Consider the following 21,704-nt stretch of genomic DNA (forward strand, 5'->3'; position numbering starts at 1 on the left):
TGTAAGATTGCGTCTAGAGTTTTATAAATCTCTATTTGAGCCACTCTCGCCTCATCGTTCGCTCCACTTTCAAACTGCAAAATTGGAAATTCGAAGGACAGGAGAGCGTATATATACGCCGGCGGAGAGGTACGAGAGTTGGAGAGATCTACGCGAATATCGGCTTCCGGGCCGCCGTCGAACGGTAGTCATGGCAAATTTCGAGTATCACCCTGCGAAAGTGCTTCGATAGTATCGACCGCAGACGCGGTCGTGCTCGGCTCGGTTTGTGGCCTTTCGAGATTTCCGGTGCGAGATACGCCGGCCGCGGCTGACCGCAAGATTACCAAGCCAGAGCATCGTCGACCGGTTAGGTCGCTGACGAGCCCCGTCACCTACGTGCATACGTTAATATATAGAGGGTGATCCATTTGAAACGTCCTTCCGCTTGGCGGAAAGCGAGATGCAGACGTAAATGGTACCGGGAATTATTCATTTACGATGCTCGCTGCCAGTCGAGCATGAATTAAAGAAGCGAGATAAATAAAATCAATGTACAATTAATATTGGATGGATCTCGCTTTGATAAAAGTTTTACGTTGGGAAAAAGTTTGTGGCTCCCGCATACAGTTTTCATTGGAAGATAACTACCGCCGGTTATCCGAGAAATTGCAAAGTAAAGTTGCTTACTTAAACTTTTCCGCCAAGCTCTGGCTTAACGACAAAATTCGCACTTTCCGAAACATTGTTACGAGTTCGAAACAACGAGTCGCCCACCTCCCCCGGTCGCGTCGACTCAATTCTATACTCGGCTACTTGCGCTAATTTGAGCGAATCATTAACACCGCGGACATTTTTTATACAAGGAAAATTTTCTTCTTTCAACGATCGCGAAAATTGGATATTGGGTCGCGAAACGACACCATTAGCAAGGTAATTTCGACGGAGCACGATCGTATAAAAACCGCATTAGTACAATTAAGCGATCACTAAGTATATAAAGCGAACGATTGTACAAACAAGCTTACGACTGACGTTAAGGAGCGACCATAAAGACAGAACTGCCTCTATTAGGCCAGGCCTCGTTAGGTTCGCTACTGCGATGATCTATAAGGACATATACACACACACACATACACGCACACAATTAATTCAATATGTTACCACACTGTGAAGAACTAGTTTTCTTACTCTGTAGTTTGGTGGAACGTAAGCCAAGATAATTACAAATTAATTAGGAATAAAACATTGGAAGATTCATGTAAATTTCTCTTTATACATTCCATTTTACCTGTCGTCCTTTGTACTGTCTTGTACACGAATATATGCCGAGGAAACTATTTTGAGTACACCAACAAGGTAGTATAATGAAATGCATATGATGAGAGCAAACAGAATTTCTGACTAACACGATTGGACTTGACGTTTGATAGACTTGAAGAATTTTGATTAGCATTTTCCGGTTGGATCTATAAAACTTGCACAAACGACGGAAAGAACGATTTTGTTGAAGCATCTAAATATTTAGCTAGATACGGATCTGGAAGTAAATTTATTGGATCATTAAAATTATTGTGATGGATGTTCAAGCATGATGAGCAATGCTGCGCATTTTGACATTTTAGCAACAGTTTGAGAGTTCGACATAATTATTTTAATGGCTTAACAAAATTATTTTCAGATATGCGTCTAACTAAATTTTTAGATAGATACTTTAGCAAAACCTTTTTATATATCAATACGCGACACACACACACAGTCGACAGATGGACGCGGCAATGTCCTATTTTTCGTAATTAAAAAGTAAAGATAGGATAAAAACGCAGCATCATGAGATTTTTCACAGATATTGTAATAAAATGGTTCCACTCTCTTAATTATAAATGTAAAGCTCCACATTTAGATTCAAAGTGAGATATGCAATATGAGAATGGAGATTTGTGCAAAAATTAATTAATAAACAGAAACTTGATAATTTCTCGAAATTATTTATGTCAAAATGTATTAATGTAATGACACTTGAACATTAACAGGGAAACACGAAAACTTGTGTCTGTCTCAATGCAATTGTGTGCACGTTAAAACTAATCAATACCACGTACACATTCTAAATAAATTTTAGTATTATTGTCAAGAAATTTTAATATATTTTAAAAAAACATTTAAATTTTAATTTTTCATGTTTTCGTTTATTAGCGATTGTTTATATTAGTATGACGACCCAGCTTTGCTCTTTAGTCCCTGACAAATGTTGGTTTGACTTTCAATACAAAAGAATTAATCATGCCTGGCATTCCTACAAAAATTCTGATTCGTTCATTTTCTAACAGATATATACTGGTAAAATTTATAAAAATTCGAATTAGTGCAATAAGACTCTTTTCTTTGCGACCGATAGCAAATGAATATTTTGATGTGTCCAATCTCGAAATTGCTGTTTTGTGTTTGAAATTAGAACGTCATTTTTTTCTTTTTTATATCACGCTTACCGCATTAATAACGAGACGCGTAAAGAGAAATTGAGGCGTCGCAAAGTGAATATGACAATGTCGCGTTTATCATTCTGGGTACATAGACACGTTACGTCTCTACGTGCGCGTTCTGCGCGCGACGCAGGCAGCCGGCGTTTAGTACATGCACGCGAGGAAAGGAAGAAAAGTTTACGATCGTCGTGGAATGATGTCGCCCGGAAGCGACACGGTATTACTCGCACGCGGAAGTTACTCGGGCGGCGCCTCCGCAAAACGCTGGATAAGAAACTACGCGTCGCGTAAGCCGGGCGTAGCTTCTGCTCGCGTTCTGCATAGTGCGTTTCAATTTTTCAGAAGCCTCGCCCTCGAACCTCGCTCGTTATTCCGAGTACACCGCGTCTCGCGCGTTGGTACTTGCAAAGTAATTTTTCGCCGTCGCGATGCAGGCGAGGTCGTCGTGTGAGGCAACGCGAGAGGTGAACGTCGGCGCCGCGCCCGCCGTCGCGTCGATGCAATTCCTCCGTCGCACCTTCGCCGTTTTCGCGAGCGAACGCTACCGAAAATGGAAACTACGCGGATAAGCGTTATACGGCACGACGGGGTGCGCTCGCGCGATAATCTACATCTAGCATGAAATGGCGCAGAGACAGATCCAGCGATGCGGTAACGGGAATTGGCACGAGCACGCGAAATTCACATTTGTATTTATCGGCCTCACGTTTCGTCGGTGTAACACGACAAGGCGGGTGAATCGTTAAAAAAAGGTTGGCGGATATTACTTAGCGCATTAATTCAGTAACGCCCCGTTCAAGCAATATCCGTAATTCCTGCTGGCACCTCGGCCGAAAACTCGCCGGAGAGTCTGCCCCTCCCATCATCGTTAAAATGTGAAGACCACTATCGGGTCTCACGAGGGTAGGCGTGAATAATTAAAATGTGTAAGTAGATCGCGATGACTTGCGCTACATTCACGTGCGGAGGCAGGTCATGCAATCCGAAAGGTAAAACAAAGTTTCCGCGCGTTGGACGAAGGAGAGGCTTACAAGGGCATGCACTTTCCCTCCCTGGCACAGTTTATGAGACACCGAACGGATAGGTGGTTGATCCTAGCACGCGAACGCGCGCGCATCGCGCATTTCGATTTGCTGTGGGATGGAATCCGGGTGACTTTATGGATGCGATTGCGACAACGTCGCTCGCTCGCTAGCTCGTTAGGGACGCCCCCGCGAGCGCGTAATTAGAGAGAGAGAGGAGTGTGCACTTTGCAATTTATACATCGGCGGTCGATGGTCGAGACTGTTAACGAGATGGAATTCGTCACGCTGGCTTAACCCTTTCATTTCGACTGCCTTTATTGTGTCGACAGCGTGAAAGGGTTTAAATGAGGAAAAAAGGGGAAGAAAGGAATTGAGGAAGGAAGCGTGAAATTCAAACATTATTTTACAAATGACATATTTTACGAATGTATATAAAGACTGACTCTCAGCTTCTGTGCGGAAAAATTGATTATGTATCGTCGATTTAACACACAATGACCCAAGTTAAAAGAAATTTTCCGATCACGCTTGGCCTTTTTTACTTTGGGCAATCAGCTACGCATCGATGGTGCGGGATTGACTCCCCTTCGTACCCTTGACATTCAGCTTTTAAAATCTATTCTAAAAATCTATAACAATTAACCCTTATCCGGGCAACCTATTTATAACGAAAAGGGTCCATTAGGATCCGTCAGATTCCTAACTATATTTTAACGTTTTTATGTATTTAAATTAATGCATTTACTAAATTCTAAATATTTAAATCAATTTTATAAAGGTATTTTTTAGTTAAGCCAACTCTGTCTGCACGAATAAGGATTAAGCTCACTTTTATTTATTTATTTTGTTTTTGTAGAGGAAGGTGTACCTTTGACCAATTTTAATTGTGCACATTTTTTATTGTGCAAGTTTTATTTTGGTGTCTAAAACTATAGAAACAATTTAAAAATATTTTTTCAAGTTTAATACATATTTTTTAAGTACATTTAAATTGTTATATTTATAATTTTTTTTTTAACATTAGAAAAAAATTGAATACTGGTCAAAGGTACAACGCCTATAATATACCTTTGGCACAAAATATACGTTAAAGATATACATAAAGAGAAGAGATTTTCATGTTTTCATAGTTATATTTTAACTTTTTTTACATTATGTAAAATTCTATATAAAATATATGAAAATTTGAACATACTACAATAATATAAAAACAATGGAACACTTTTGTTTTAAAAATGTTTGACAAATATAAAATTTAATAAAATATCGCACTAATTCAAATTATTATTTTTGTGATTTTGTTATTAAATTATTATTGTTTGATATAAAATTTCGTTATAATAAACCTTTTTCAAAACTTTACCTTTACCATTATTTTTATTTTACTTTTTTCAATATCTGTTACTAGTCAAAGATACAATTGCTTATTTTGTATTTGTTATTTATTTTATAAATTGTAGATTAAAAGGTTGAATTTTAAATATTTTTTAAAAATAACTACTTAACAATAGACAATTCAAATATGATATAGAAGGCATATTCAACACAGTATCGAATTAAGAAAATTATTCATACAGCACAAACTTCCAAGAAATATCTTCTAAAGATAATCTTAAGTATGTAATATAATAAGGAATTGCGGTTACTTGCGAGTAATTACTGGGTCGTATTTAAATAAAAGAAAAGAAAATTTCCTTGAAAGAAATATATTAACGTTTCAACAAGTTTTCTTCAGTTGTATAAAATTATTAAAGTCTATGAATAAAAGTCTCTTTCTTCCATGGATGACGGATCGATTACTCCATGGAAGAAAGAAATTTTTATTCAGGCTAAGTGATTCCATACTATTATTGTTAAACTACATTGTTAAGAAGTACGCGCGTTACACTCCAACATGCGTTGTCAGTCTTATATAGAAAGATTTTATAAGCAGGATTGGATAAGTTAACAATTTATTTTTAAATTGAATTAAAGTTGATGGCACATAAAATTAATTTAGTTACGTTAAAAGTTATATAAATAAAAAATTAACTTAGTTAACGTTACGTTAAGATTAAATTAACGTAAGTTAAAATAAAAGTTAATTTTGAAAATCATTATTTATATAAAATTAAAATATTGTAATTTTTTAAAATTGCATTATTAATAATGCATAACAAAATAATTATAATATAAATTGTCAAATAAGTTTTTCGTTTTATTTATAATTTAAGTTTATATAAAATAAAGAAGAAATATTGTTTTTTATATAAAGACATGTATTTTTTTACAATTTATACATTTTATAATTAAATTATTAAAAATATGATTATAATGTAAAATATAATCCTATTAAAATTTATCCTTATTAAAGTAATTATTAAATTTTAATAAAAGCGTTATTTCAAAATGACTATCGATTAACTTTCCTCGTAAGTCATCAAATAGCAAACCACCTGCACTAAATATTCGTCTGACATATGCTGACGATGATACCGATGTATTACACTGTCATTTATACAGATAAAAAAAGTTAACGTAGAAAAAAGTTAATAAGTTAATGTTTAAAAGTAATTAATTAAAATTAAAAATCAACTAAATTAAACTAAAAGTTATTAACTTTTTAACTTTTTGCTTAAGTTTTAATTTTTTAACTAGTTACTACCCAAGCCTGCTTTTTTATAACATAACTGTCATTATTCTCTTCATTATGTGACTACTCACTTTCATAATTTTGTACAACTGAAGAAGACTTAGTATAGTCGAAACGTTTTGTTAATACTATATTCCTTTGGGGAAATTTTCATTCCTTTTATTTAAATACAACCCTGTAATTGCTCGCAAATGACTGCAATTAATTATTATATTGCACTGTAAACAACAAGCAAAATATTTATTGTGTCTTGAGTATGCACTCAGGATGTACTAAGGAATGTGCCAATGATTCAGACATCTCTTGGATAAAGTATGTTGTTTGGATACTTTGTACACACTCAGTAAATGATTTTTGAAAGCAGCATAGTTCTCTTTGTTATTAATCTTTAAGACCTAATCATGATTATTGCGTTACCGATTTTTAATCACGGAAGTTTCTCAAAATTTCAAACATAATTAAAAATTATACATTTTACTTTTTTTAAATAAAAAGTACATATATTTATTCTAGAAATATGAAAGTATGTTCATAAATTTTTAAAGATTTGTTTGAATTACTTTAAATAGATGAAAAAGTAATGCGAGATATCCATGATTAGGCCATTAAGAAATTCTTTTTCATATTGCACCGTAAAGATTAAAATTAATAATACAGTAGGTCATAAAGCATTTTTGGTAGTCAAAGTGCGCGCGCGAATTACGTACTTGTATAAATATTCAATACCTAGGTAGTTTCACAGGATAACATGATCAAAGGTACAACACAAAGGAGAACACCTTTTTCTCCTATTTTCCAAAGTTTCGCTCGTTCAATTCTCGCCTTTACGTCTCCCGGTTCTCTCAATCCTCGAAGAATCGATTTCATCAACGATTGCTGACGTGGTGATTCGGCATCGGTCGAACATCGCGCGTTATTTCCAACGATTCGGCTCGCCCTATCCTCGAATGCTTGGCGTTGGATACACGTTTCTCTATCTAATCGGGACAAACCTTTTCGTCGCCGTCGTCGTAGATAGCGCGATGTGGAAGGAAACGACGTCTGCGACGTCAACAGTGGGACCGCCGCCGTGTGTGTTATAATATTATCGTGAAAATACGGACCCTTAGACCGTGCGCATAATGGCAGACAGTAAATGACGAGCCGTAAGCGTAGGCAGCTCTAGGCTACTGGCAGACCTAGAATGTGCGAGTCCGCGCCTGTACTTCGCATTTACGCGTCCCAGAACGTTGTATTCTCATCTCGAGATAGCACCGCATAATTCCTATGAAACGCATAAATTTTTCAATTCTCTCGATAACATCTCAACTGTAGACTTTAACCGTTGAAACGTATTAATCTTATCTTAACGCGAGACTTATTTCGAAAACGTTAATATCGCGAAATGCAATTTCCTCTCTCCCGATCTCGGCGCAGAACACCGCCGTTGTCTCGCCGTTAAGAGCGGGAAAAGCGTTAAAAAAAAAAATTTCCTTCTGCTCATGAAACGCGTTTATCGCAAACACCTCGTAAACGTCGTTTGTATCGTATCGCACGACAAAAAATTGCGAGCGTTTCAAGTTTCCCTTTATGGGTCGCGGTCGTATCTAGCGGGCGTCGCGTCACGCGATGTTACGTAACGGAGGCACACGATAAATTAGCTCAGTCTTAAACTATTCGAGCCGTCGGCCGACATCGATTTCTCCGCGAAATTAACTGGGAATTAGAGCGTCAGTCGCACATGCACACCCTCCGGCCGTCGTCGTCGGAGAGTTGCACGGCGAATCTTGTCGGCGGCGAGGCGGGCGAGCCGAATAGCACAATGTAAACGGAGCCGTGCGTTTCGTCCGAGTTATGACGGACAATTGACGGCCGACCGCCACATTTTATGCGTTCTTTACCACGGTCATTTCGAGTTATATGCTTTAATGCCCGTGCCGACTATAGCAGATAGCCGATCCAAGTATAGCGCCTCCTACGAGAGCAGAATTTTCACCGACTGACTAATCCACGCGCTCTTAAAAGTTCGAATTCTTCGAATCTTTAATTCTCGAATTAATACAGCGGAGTGTCGAAAGAGACTTGTCGGTAACGTATTCAGAAAACATCATGTCTAAAATCAAGACATGAGGTGTCTTAAAGACATGTTAAAGGTGTCTAAGATGTCTACAAGATGACTTTTGTCCTGATTTTAGGCATGCTTGCTGTCGTAGTTCATATCAGATTACATACCTAAGGGATAGAACCTAGACTAAAAATAGGGTATTTTTTTAAACACCATGTGAAACTTTTATTTAAATTAGTAACAAGGAAATAAAGTGTTTCTGCTTTGCAAATGTGCATTTCTATTTTAGAAATAAAATGCAAAATTAAAATAATAAATAAATAAATAGTGTTTAGAAAACACTATTATTAATTTTTTTTTACATTTGTAATTTTGAATCATGAAGAGAATTATTTTAAATTTTATATTTCGCGAAACTGAACCCATTTGATTTTGAAAAGTTTCTTTTCCTCTTTGTTATAACGTTAAAAAAAGATTAAAAATTTAAAAAAGTTTCCTTAATTTGATATCCAATGTTATTAAAAATATTGTTTTGAACTTTCAAATTGACCGGATAAATCATGATCAGTCAATATTTTGAAAAAAATACGTTTGAAGTTTAACAATTTTTAATGTAATTTTGCATTTTATTTTTATAAACAAATACACATATTTTTAAAATAGAAATACGTTGTGCATCTATTTCTTTAAATAAAAGTTTTACATAGTATTAAAAAATATCGCATTTTGTCGATTTGTTATTACTTTTAATCATGTATCTCTAAATTCGACATGATTCAGGAGGTATCATTCTTATACCTATAAATTCATGGTACTTTTTTTTTACAAAGTTTCTCGTCTATATACCTTGTGTATATATTGTAGTACAAGATACTCGGCAATTTTACGTGATTTGTCTAGCGTGACGTCGACCCAAGCGAGATTAACCGAGTCTTATCCGATGTTTTCTCACAACATTAATTGTAATACAAAGTGTTTACTTTTTTAACATTAAATTGTATTAGAAAATTAAGTAATTGCGCGCTGATTATAATAAAAATACACAATATTTAATTTATCAATTAAAGAAGTGACGTAACACGTAATGCAGGAGACTCGAGAACCACAAGATCGGATGCCCCAGATCAAATCCCACCAGAATAAGAGTATTTTTGAAATACAATGTATGTAAAAAATTAAATAAATTTAAAACATTTAAATTAATTAATTTAATTTAAATTAATTTTAGGAAAGATTATCATGATAACACTTTCAATTAAAATAAACCAAATTTCCCTAAAATTTTATATCGGAATTATGAATATAATTCTTTGATATGAAAAGAATTCCTAATTTCAAGATGTTGTTTTCTTTCTTAATTATGATGGTCCTCATGTCTCTCAAATTTACGTGAGGATTTCTATTTTAACTTCTTCTATCTTCAATTTTTAGCGATACATGTTTACTAATAGACATGTCTCTAATTACGTTAGAATCTTTGCTTCAATTTTTTGTGATACATGCGCAATTAATAGTATAGAAATAAAATGAAATGAAGGAGATAATTGGACACATATACAACTTTGCAGATCAATAAAGGTGATTATGTAAAACAGAAGGAATTAGGAGAAGAAAGATGAAAGTTGGCTCTTGATTCACCTTCTCGCTAGTTTAGTGATAGCTTTGAAATGGAGATTCTCTGACTCGCACCTTTGCATTTAACTTCATCTAAATTTTGATGAACGTCTCAATCAAGCATTCAGACTAGTTAGAAATTTCACGAACTTATTTCGGGGAACACCAAAGTTCTTGAAGCAATAAAAATTTCAAGTTGAGTCGACAATCTTGAATTCAGCTGAAACTTCTGTAAAGTTACCCGAGAAGCTAATAGGATTCAGAAACGTGTTGCGCATCTAAGAGTTTGGCAACTCGTTGAACATGTCATGCCCTTAGTCATTAAAACCTCCAGAAGTAGCCGTAAGGAACAGATGGAAACATCTGCCAACAAACGTGCCACCTTACATATCTCATCTTGAATTTCCAAGTGTGATCCCGTTGAGAGTTTTAAAAATACTATATTTCTCATTTCAAATACGTGTTATTTTTTATCATATTCAGATAGTTAACCGTTATTAAGGTACTGAAGCTGAATAAGGCTCATTTAATTAATTTTAATTTTTTAAGAACTTTCTTTTATGGGGGTATTAAAAATGAATAATAAAATCATTATTTCAAATCACCCACAAAAATAAAATATATCTTACGTATAAAGTATTTGTCAATAAATAAAACAACGCTTTTTTTAACTCTGCCGTGAATGAATGAAAAAACTAAAATCCTTTAAGGTTTATTCCACTTCTAAAATTATTTTTAATTTTGCCATTTAGTTAATTAATTGACTTTTTAAGGGAGAGTCGGGCAATACCGACCAAAACTGGTTTTCACTTTCACCATTAAATTGTAGCATTTTACACAAGCAAATGAATACTATAATTCTATATAACACATTTCGCGGTCATAGTCTTTCTATTTCAATGTAATCAATGTTTAAAAAATTTTTTTGTTTACCTGTATCTTAAATGTATGAAAAGTTGTTTTTCATAGCTGACCTTTTATTTCTCAAGTGATGAAATAATAATTTTGTTCATTAAGTACACTATATTAATGTATTAGTAAAAAATGGCTTTACAATTTTCTTGGTATATTACGCATTATAGTCTAAAATATTTCTGCGTGCCTGTACCGATTATCCAACTTCATTCAATTATACCAACTAATTTTTTCCTTTTCTTTCTGTAATTAAACTTCCTAATTTATTACCAATTAAAATTAAATTAAAAGATGTTGATTTAACGTATAACACAAAATCCGAAATTTTAACATGAACAACTTTTATAAAAAAACTTTAGAGAAAAGAAACTGATTAAAGAGAAAAACGTAGAGAAGAAAGCTAAGAGAGGGAAAATGATAGTAACGAGAGACCAAGGGAAACAGATAAAAAAAAGTTAAGAAAAAATTATAACGAAAAAACAAAAAAATTAAATAGCAAGGAAGTTAGAAAAAAAAGGAAAATAAAAGAGGGATATAATAAATAAAGAAAAATATTCAACAAAGAGGAAGCTGGACTTTGATAAAAAAAAGTCACTCACAATCAGTTGATTGGGCTGCATCGTTTGATTGGGTGTAATGTATCAAATATGCAGGTTGAACACACGTCAAATGCACAAAGAAAATATTCAGTATTTCATGCGTGTGATATTTGTAAGCGTACATTTTGCATATCAGCTTTAATATTTGAATGCTTTTGTTGTTAATCATTTGAATCTAAAAATCTGCTGAACTAATAGCTGGTATGATAATTTTGTTACAATCCAATTTTTAACTTTTTTTTTAATTATTAATCTTTATATTTAATTTTAAGTAAAATAATTTCCGTCTTTTCATTAAATATTATTTATACTACGTTTTTTCTTAATTTTTACTAAGTTTAATGCAAATTACACTAATTTATTCACTTCTACATAAGTTTTCGTTGCAAACAGACGCGTTGTAACTGATTCCAATTCCTTAGCTCATCCTTATCTACTTCCCATGACATATCTGGTAAGCATATTATAATTTTGACGTAAAGCGTTTTTAGTTCTTAAGTAAATTTAATAACCTTGTTCAGTGTTGTGCCTTATTAGTCTCAGATATTCGTTTAACATTAATTTACTTCTACTTCAGAAAAAATCTCTCGAAGGAATACATTGCAAAACGTTTAGCTTAAAACACAACGGATAAACCGCACTCTTTAATTTGTCGAATGACAAATCGACGGGACTATTAATATTCATGTGTCTTTAGCCGGAAATTTCTTGCGTGCTTATTCCTGTCGACACTCATTAGCGCGTGTTTGCTTTATTCATGTGCCGTCGCGCGTGATTACGGTCGCAGCTTCTCGAGTTCATCCAGGTCGTCGCTTAACCCGCGACAATTGGATCTTCGCCATTCGACATGATCGCCCCGGCAACGTTCCCGTTTGCCGCATTTTATTTTCAATAAATTTGTATTCGTCCGGTGTACTGTGTATATAATTTCACAAACTCTGTTTTTCATCGCCTAAAATTATTCCCCAAGCTCTTGAAAAGTTTCATGGGGATAAAAAGAAGGAGGAGGTTGCTCCAATTTGCATGTCGTTAATTATAGAATAAAGTAAAATCCTGCTTTCTTTTCATTGTGCTCTATCATGTTTCATTGTTATTTAGAATGTAAATACACAAGATACAGGAATCGAAAATTCGAAGAGACTTTGACTTTTCTTTGAAATTCAAATTAAAAAAAAATCTATAATATATAATATATTTCGTACATTTCTAAACTACAAGATATAACGCACATCTACATTTTTATTTAATTTTTGTCACAATGTATCTCCTCTAATATATTATGTTAATATTTAGAGGTAGAAATATTGTTCAAGGAATGCGCTACTTTAATTAAATGTATATCATATAACATCTTGTTAAGGTTCCAGAGTGGCCTCAGAGAAAGTATCACTTTACGAAGCGTGACAACACAAAGGTGCACTTCACGCTCCATAAGTAGGGGGTTTTATCGTTAAAAAAGACAATAAAATTGCAAAGGCAATAAACCCCGTTCAGTAAAATGACAGGAAAAATTGCGCGTTATTAACTTGCACACAGGCACGTTCAAAATTTTATGAATTTAGATTAATATTGTCGGTCGATGACTTTTATCTAATGACTGAGAATTGTTCCCCATTATTTATCCCCTGATTTCAATTCAAATTGTATAATTTGCAAGTGCTCAAGTATTCCGATTTTATGTACGTATCAGATTTTTTAACGATCCATTTTTATGTCACATAAATCAATTTTTTTTTTCTGAGAATAAATCTCAACTTATGTATACTAACTTTTAAATTCCGTATTCCTGCTTCACTTAATATTCGATACTTACATTTCCTTAAATTTTCCCAAGAGTCGGTCAATCAAGATCGAGATCTTATCGACTCGTTTGGCCTCGTTATCGACCAATTTGTTTGCTAATGAGTCACACGACCGTTGCAGCCGCAAGGACACTCGCCTCGAAATGTTCGACCGCAAGGACCAATATTCCGGGGTTTGTCAATATTGACCGCAGGATCGCGTAAGAGGACCGCGCTATCGGGATTGGTCGGCCTTATTTTTCAAGCCGCTCGGGGCACACAATCAGTCGTATGCGCTCGGTGTCTCGTCTTGTTACGGCACGTACTCGGCGAGGGGGCGAAAGTGCAAAGGGTAGAGGAATCAAGTGGTTAGGGCTTGCGGAAGGGAAAGAGTGCGGCCGAGAGGGTGCGAGAGGGAACGAGTGGGCGAACAGTGGAGGAGAACGCGAGCTGAGTGCTCCTCCTGAGAAGTCGAAACTTTCGCTGACCTAGCGATCTTGGTACTTGGCGAGTCGCGCGATGGCGGAGTTACTTTTCGCACTTTCTACACGGGTGTTCTTAGGAGTTACGAGATTTTTCGTTTTGCGCGAGCGAGCGTCTCTCTCGGAATGCGACAAATTTAACGAACGCTTTAAATCGCAAATGTGCGTTCGACCGTAACGGCAAAATGTTTCCTCGCTTTTCTCGGAAAGGATTTATCGCGATGTCAACGTGAACGCTTGCTAAATCAATCGGCGCTCACACGTATTTGATTTCTCAAACAATTTTATTCTACAGATGAAAGCTTTGTTCTCTCTTGTATAGAATCCTTTTTATTCTCTAATTAGAGATTGAAGAATACTCCAAATTTATTTGCATACGCATTATTTGGCCGAGTTCCAGATTCAGATTAATGCGGGGAAATTTTATGAACTCAGTCCAAGCGTGATTATGAAGCGGTCGAGTCACTTCACACAGCTGCATATGAAAATTTGTGCAATTCAGAATACAAGCACCTATTGATCTCTTCAAATTTTTAAATTTAATTAATGATATTATCATTCATATAAATGAAAGATAATTATAATTTTAAAAATTAGTCGTTTCGATCCGTATGTATAATACTTTTTAATATTTTAATACATAGAGTTATTTCAATAACAATGCTAGATTTATTTAAAATTTATTTGATTAAATATTATTTAGTGTAGGAAAATAAATTATACCATATAATAAAAGCTCTGTACTACTATAAAAAAGTTAGGAATACGAAATAATTATTTTATTATATTTGAAAAAAATCGTTAAAAAACTTTTTTATTATTACTGCATGTATCCTATAATGATGGGATATATAGTGCACAGACAATTTATAAATATAAAAGATATTTATAAATAAGACGTAAGATAAAATAACTAATAAAATGTGTATAATATGTGCTTGCAAAGCTTATTAAAATATAACAATAAATATAAATAAAATAATAATAATACTAACAATGCAATATTTAGGAGGTTAATACGTGCAGAGAGTAAATAGAGGAAAGGAAAGTAAGATGACAAAGTGTTAAATAGCTTTTCTGAATTAATAACAAATGACAAATGTGTTTAATTCATTGGAGACTTTGAATAATAAATAATGTATGGTAATTTGATTTCAATTTGCCCACAAGAGTGAATAATATAAGAAGATATGTTTTTGAAGCAACTATTATATAGGTATTTTTTTGATGTTTGATTAGAAAGACATAATTATAGATTTACATTTTTTTTAATAAAATTGTAATATTGTATAGCTAAAAACGTACAGAATAACGTATTGATGTTTTTTATTATTGGAATTTTTATATTTAATAAAAAAATAAACACAGTAAGTGACTTGTGATATAACTTCAGTCAATGTAATATAATTTTATTTTTGCAAATGAACATTTTATATTTACTAGAGAAAATAGGCGCGCGCTACAAAGCATTTAATATTATATAACTTTGTACAAATTACAAATTTAATATTACACTATTAACCTTTCAATACACATTGTCAAAATACGCAATCTCCGCGATGACAGACACTTAAGAAGTTAGCGCAGCGAGAGAACTAATTTAAATCTTATGTTTGTGTGTTACAGTGTTACCGCAGCTTCGTGGCTAAGTAACTTCGCTTGTTGCGCATCGGATCAGTGAGCTAGAATATTTTTTTTATTATATTTCAATACTTTGCGAATATCCTATGCAGAATAAAGAAAAGGACATTGAGAGAAAGAGTTTGATAATAGCTACCAAATATTAGGTGAAATCAATTTAAACATTATTTACTAAATTGAATAACACTTGCTAAATGTTTAGAAAAGTAAATCTATTTTATTATAATATTAATCAAGTATTTAATTGGCATTATTTCATTTAACATTTTGTAGCTTTTACGAACTCTTCTTCAGTAAACACGAACAATTTTTAAAAAATAATCCACGATATTTTCGGTGTTTTATTGTATTATAAAAAAACTTTATTTGCAAAATTTTTGATTTTTTTAAAATCTTTCTTAAATTTTCTACTTTATTTTTAGTATAAAAAATTCTTCGAGAAAAATCAACTCAGATAATCAAAAGGTTTCGCCTTTTAAAATGAACCCAGGATATGGTTTCACAATTTTTTTCACGAAATTCAAATATCGACTTCAGCAAAAATTGAATAAGCGGTTAACAGCAAAATTAAAGGATCACCTACAGTTACTCTCCAAAAGAGAGAGTAACATCGACAAAAATGATAAATCATAATGAATTTTTTTAAAAAGCATTTTATGTGGAAAAGCATGTTACAAATTTTGCGAGTTTATTTTACGTGAATTAAAAATCGCATACAAATGTAATCTACAGCGTTTGAAAGCGTGAATCTTTACCTTTAATTTGCGTACTTGTTGAACGTTGTACGATTTTTATTCACCGAATTATTCAACAGTGAAGCAAAAGAAACCATTGTTGCTTCAGCGTGCAGTTTTTATTTCACGGCGTAAAAATTTGCAAAGTTTATAAAAAAATGTTGAGATTTGACGTGTTCCTATTTGAATCCCTGCAACTTCGTAAACAACCTGTAAATCGCTTAATGCTAATTATCAATTTCGAAACTAGAGATTTCAATCTTTAAAATGCTTTTTTGAACATTTTTTTACGAAGTTACACTCTCTTGAATTTTGCTTATTTTTGGAAGTCAGAATAGGTGATGCTTTAATTTTGCTGCCAAGTGTATTTGATCAACGTAGAATAATTTTACTTTTCTAAATATGTAGTATGTAGTAAAGTCATATTAGATTTGGTAATACTTACTAAACATTTAGAAAAGTAACATTATTTTTGGCCATTATTTTTGAATCACTTTAAATGAAATAATGAAAAAATAATCGAAGACAAGAGAGACCCACCTTGATAACTTTCTTCACATGTCTTCAGAGTTAACAAAAATGCACGTGGAGAGTCGAGCTCTTGTTAATAATTAGTTTCAAGCGCGAGAACAATATTCAGCATACACATGACGCTTTAGACACTTCGAGAAGTCATTCGCGTTTTGAGACTCGAGGGAGTAAGTAGCGGCGCGAGCTGCTCCGTGTGTTATTTCGTGAAACACGATTGTTTTCTATTTCACAAGAACTATATGACGTTTTAGACATTTTCAAGAATTTGGCTGACGCATGACCTTGTTGTTAATTGCTCTCGTGTACAACGCGCTGTGTTTACGAAAGGTCGCCGCGCTATCACTCACGCTCCGAGACTCGAGCGAGTAGGTAGCGGTGCCGCTCCGTGTGTTATCTCGCGAAACGCGATCGTTCTCCATTTCGCAAGTACGTACTACATTAGCGATTATCGAGCTCTTAACTTTCATGATTAATGATACGATCACGATTAAGCGTGAGCTAGCAAGTATTTGATACAATTTTCTTTTTAAAGTATTTGTCAGTTGAAAATATTTACGTAAATCGAAGCTAAAAGCCGTAGAAGTCGTTGTTTTGTCGCGAGTCGTTGTTTTGTCGCGATGTTTGTCAATGATAATTGTTCCTATATATTATAGAACACTTAAATTTGGATGTGCATTTCATAACGTCATGCTTTAGATTTCTCGATTTCAATATAATTAGTCCACTGCTCGAATTGGGAACGCGGAGTAATGCATGAATGCGCGAACGAAAGATGGGAAGAGTGATACATCACTTAATAATATTCATATTTCCGAAGAATTTAAAATATGCGAAACTTATTTCGCGGGCAACTGAATCGTGTACTTGTATGCGTTTCAATTAATTATCTACTTCGCTTTATTAATCACATCGTATTGCGTGGTTCCAGGTTAATCCCGGCGGCTCCGTTTTTGAATTGTTAACGAAAGGCCGCAGATCGAAACGACAAATAGCTTCGCAGCTCATTCGCGCGCGTACAATGAGGCTTTTAATTTTTCCGTCGCAATATAACTAAGTATTTTGTGATAATAACGTCGGGAGTGCCGTACGAAGTTTCACGCGATCGTTTATTTTTTACGGTGATATGTAATTAATCGGTGTTTTCGCGAGTGAGTGTCGTTGCCACGGAGGAACAAGAGGAGAGGAGGAGAAGATTCAGAACGGCATCGGGCGTCGGCGGAGCAACCATAGAGGTGGGTTGTCTGCTATTTATAATTTTATCTATTACTTTTGGAATCGTTTATAATTATCTTACGTACGCAACTGTCCGTTAAAGTACTAATTATTTCGAACGTCGCTACAATTTAAATCGTGTACCCGTATTTTACAAATCAAGCCGCGACGTAGTTATAACTCCGCTGCTGCGCATCGTGTCGGTGAGTGAAACAAAATTATTTGTTCCATGTTGAAGTAATGAATCTGCGAAAGAATATTACAGATAAATATAACGTCGAATCCATTACCTTATAATGAATAAGTTAAGCAGGATTACTAATTAAATCGTAAAATACGTGCAATAATTTGTCGATTATCATACATTTATTGTATACTAGAATATACAAAGGATATAAAAAGCTCGTAAAATCGCGTTCATTATGTATCATTATTTATCGACGCAATTTGGCGTTTTATTATACGACAGAATACTAATTATGCGATACATTAGTCCATAATTTATAGAAGAAATTCACACGTAGAAAAGACAGGAAATTTTCCAAGTAAAATAAATTTAGTAGAAATTAGTTTACCAAATATTTCGTGCAAGTTTTTCAATACAAAATATCTTTTTCTTTCATAAGTATTTTTTAAACATAATTTGAGCTCCACGTTTATATCTTTTAAATATATAATGTTTAATAATCTTTTTTCATATACATCGCAAACATAAATAAAAGATTTATAAAAAATACTCCAGGAAATATTCCAGATTGTATAATTTCAATTTATTTAATAAAAAAAAGTCATACTTTTATTAATGTTTATTTTTATAATTACTAATTTTTTATTATCTTTAAATATTTCATAGATATTCTCCATCTATATTTATTAGTAACTAGCTATGTTCTGGCACGCGTTGCTGTAGCTCAGTCTGGTTAAATGGAAAAGTAAGAAAACAGAAAGCGCGGTATACAACTTTTGTGGGTATACAATTTTTATATAAAAACATATTCGAATGCAACGTTGTTAAAATTTTAAAGCATTTGTTGAAAAAACTTTCGGAGATATAAGATTTTGAACAAACAAATATTTACATTTTTATTTATATATAGATTGGTTTTATAGAAAAATCTTGAAAATTTTTAAATGATGTGAAATCCAATAAATGTTTTATCATAGAAAGAAATTTCTATATACAACATTTTCAAGTTTACGTCAATTATAATATATTTAAGATACCTTACTTAAAATTATTAATATTTTATATTTAAAAAATTCTGCTAGCATATTAATATTTTTATGTGGAAAATATAGAACGGTATATGTTGAAAATAAAATATGAAAAATTCAACAATATTGATGTTGCGAGAGAACTTTCATTTATTTTGGATTTTACATCATCTCATGTTAAACGTTACCAAACCTGCTTTGCTTAATTTCGAATGTTACGATGAGAAAAAGCTAAAAGTTTTTTTGCTTTATAAGCATAATTATTACATATATGTATAAACATCTATAATTTGATACGCTAGACTAGACTAAACAGGCGCGCGCTACAAAGCTTTTATTGTTAGTCAAAATATTTGATCTCCGCGATGACAGCCGCTTTGGAAGTTAATGCAGCGAAAGAACCAATCGGCATCGCAGAAAAGCGACATGAATAACTTGGATATATTTGATATACTTATTCCTTACATCCAAAGGGATGCCTTTTTTAAAAAGGATTCTAATTGTCTCGAATTTAAATAAAGAATTGTTATATACAGGGACTGTAAAAAATTATATTTTATTTATATCTATTAAAAGTATGAATAAAATTCAACGAACTATATAATTATTCTTTAAAATATTAATTATTTTGATCGCTGCCATTATTTTTGTTATACTTGTATGTTACAGATTTACAGGATCTAAGAGGAGGAGGAGGCTTGAGAGAAGCATCGGGCCTCAGCGGAGCAACCTTGGGGTAAATATAATTCCTTATTTATATAAATTTAATATCCTTTTTTCCTTTCATTCGATCTTATCGCAGTAAATTAAAAATAAGCTACTTAAAGAAAATTTATATATAAAAATAAGCTACTTAAAGAAAATTTATATATAATTTTATACACGTCTAGAGAAAAATGATATTTAAATTGATGAAAACGTATCTTTAACTTGATTTTTTCAAGTTGGAATGAAAATACATTTTAGGAAGGTAAAAATTTATTTGATTTCAAGAAATGACGTTATCAATCTTTCTTAAAGTTAATAAATTATTTGTTCAAATGATTGGTTTAATTTTAATAAATTATTTAATTCAAAGAAGGTACTGCCAGAAATGTAAGACATAGTTTAGTTATTCTGGTTTTAAAAATAAACTTCTTTTATTTAAAAAAAGATTTGCATTGCACAATCAAAGTATTTCTTTAATTCTAATGAACGAAACAATCAAAAAATTTCTTCAAGTTAATAAACTTTTCTTTAATCGTATAGCAGTGCACAAATTTCTTTGAGTAAAACAATTTTTTTTTTTACTCAAAGAACCCTTTCTCTGGGTGTATAAAAAATAATTTTTGATACTTATTGATTTTGAGCGCAGCTTTAATTTGTAAATTTTATGTTTGTGTGTTACAGTAATCACCGTAGCTTCGTGGCTGTTTAACTCCGCTCGTTGCGCATCGGGTCGGTGAGTCAAATCAATTTTTATATTATATTTGAATATTTTAATATAAATACCGAAGTTACTCTTCAATATTTTATATATTAAAATTGCGTATTAATATGTAAAATAAATGGAAGAAACTTCTTGATTTCCAGTGACTTTTATGTAACCTTTCAGTTTGCCCTCTACTGATATAAATTCGTAGAAAATTATCAAGCAAAGTACACGTATATAAACGTCAAATTCGACGTGATGAAATCGCGCGAAATGTTTGTCAAGCAGATAAAACAGTCGTTCCCTAATTCGATTCGATTTTTCCAAGTTGCAGAGCAAACTTCAACTTGCTGACTAACTCATTTGAATTCAGGGTAGAATATGGCGAAATAATCGAGCGGATTAATGTCCGAGTCGATTCTCATTTGCCCGACTGTAATATCCGACTGTCTAATAAAGGCAAAATGGTATGTAGCAGACTTTTGTCAGCACTCGGCGAGTCGTTATCGTTAGCTCGCGAGCGAGACCTAAAATCGCGACCGAACGTCAGGGAAATTGAATATTGCGTCGTCATTCGTACTCTATACATGATGTACGCTATTTTTAAAGCTCGAGCTCGCAAATAAAGTGAACGAGGAACGGCGAAGCTGACAAGTTTCGATTATAATATCCATCGATATCCACTACAGGTTACAAGAAGCAGAAAATATTTTAAAGCCAGCGGATTCTTGAATGAAAGGTAGCTAAAGTTAATCAGTCACGATGCCAATCATTTTGACGTTTAAAATCCGCCGGAGAGCGCAAGAAGCTTATTTAATCGACCGTATCCGCCGTTAGCCAAAATTAATTTAGAAGTCGGATTGGAGCCGGGAATTAGTATTCCAACATTTTCGTCTCGTAATGGGCGCAAAATTGAATATTGCGCTCTCTTCACGCATAGCAACTGCTCGTACCGACGCCTTGCAAACCACGTCAGCCACGTCACACTATTTCGGGAGCACTCAGACGCGATGCCTTTAAATAACTATGGACGCCGACTGACGCAGGAACTGACACCGCTTAACGATAAGCGACACGTCGCTCCGTCCGGCAATTCGTTTAAAGCTTTAAACGCGACCGATTTGCGCTCGATTTGGATCCATGCGTTCACCTCGGTTGCAGAAAATAAAGGAAATTACGGATCGGGTGAATAAACGTTCACCGACGAGTGTTTCCCAAGTAGGGTTTTGGGTCTACGCTCTTCGAAATTTTATCTATACATCTTCAGACCCTTTGCAACGTCGCGCTGTCACGCGTTCTCGAGTTTTCGGGAGGTCCTTCAGTCACGAAATCTCTTCAAAACCGTATTCCGAGTTCCCCTCTTGGATTTCCTCTTGATCTACGGGAATCCCCTTCAGCAGTTGTCA

General features: G+C 33.6%; 1 protein-coding gene across 4 annotated transcripts in view; it reads right to left on the bottom strand.

Annotated features, from left to right (window-relative positions):
• The window catches only part of LOC105205591, a 91,634-nt gene that overhangs the window by 9,093 nt on the left and 60,837 nt on the right, over positions 1 to 21,704 (bottom strand). Inside the window, exon 1 of one of the 4 annotated variants that reach the window (XM_039456598.1) lies at positions 16,470 to 16,598. The exons of the other annotated variants lie outside the window; for them this stretch is intronic. The gene's annotated coding sequence lies outside the window, so the exon portion shown is untranslated. Of the gene's footprint in view, positions 1 to 16,469; positions 16,599 to 21,704 lie in introns of those variants that run through there. 4 annotated transcript variants of the gene reach the window in all.

Source organism: Solenopsis invicta, chromosome 13 (genome assembly GCF_016802725.1).
Source record: "Solenopsis invicta isolate M01_SB chromosome 13, UNIL_Sinv_3.0, whole genome shotgun sequence".
Taxonomy (NCBI): Eukaryota; Metazoa; Arthropoda; class Insecta; order Hymenoptera; family Formicidae; genus Solenopsis; species Solenopsis invicta.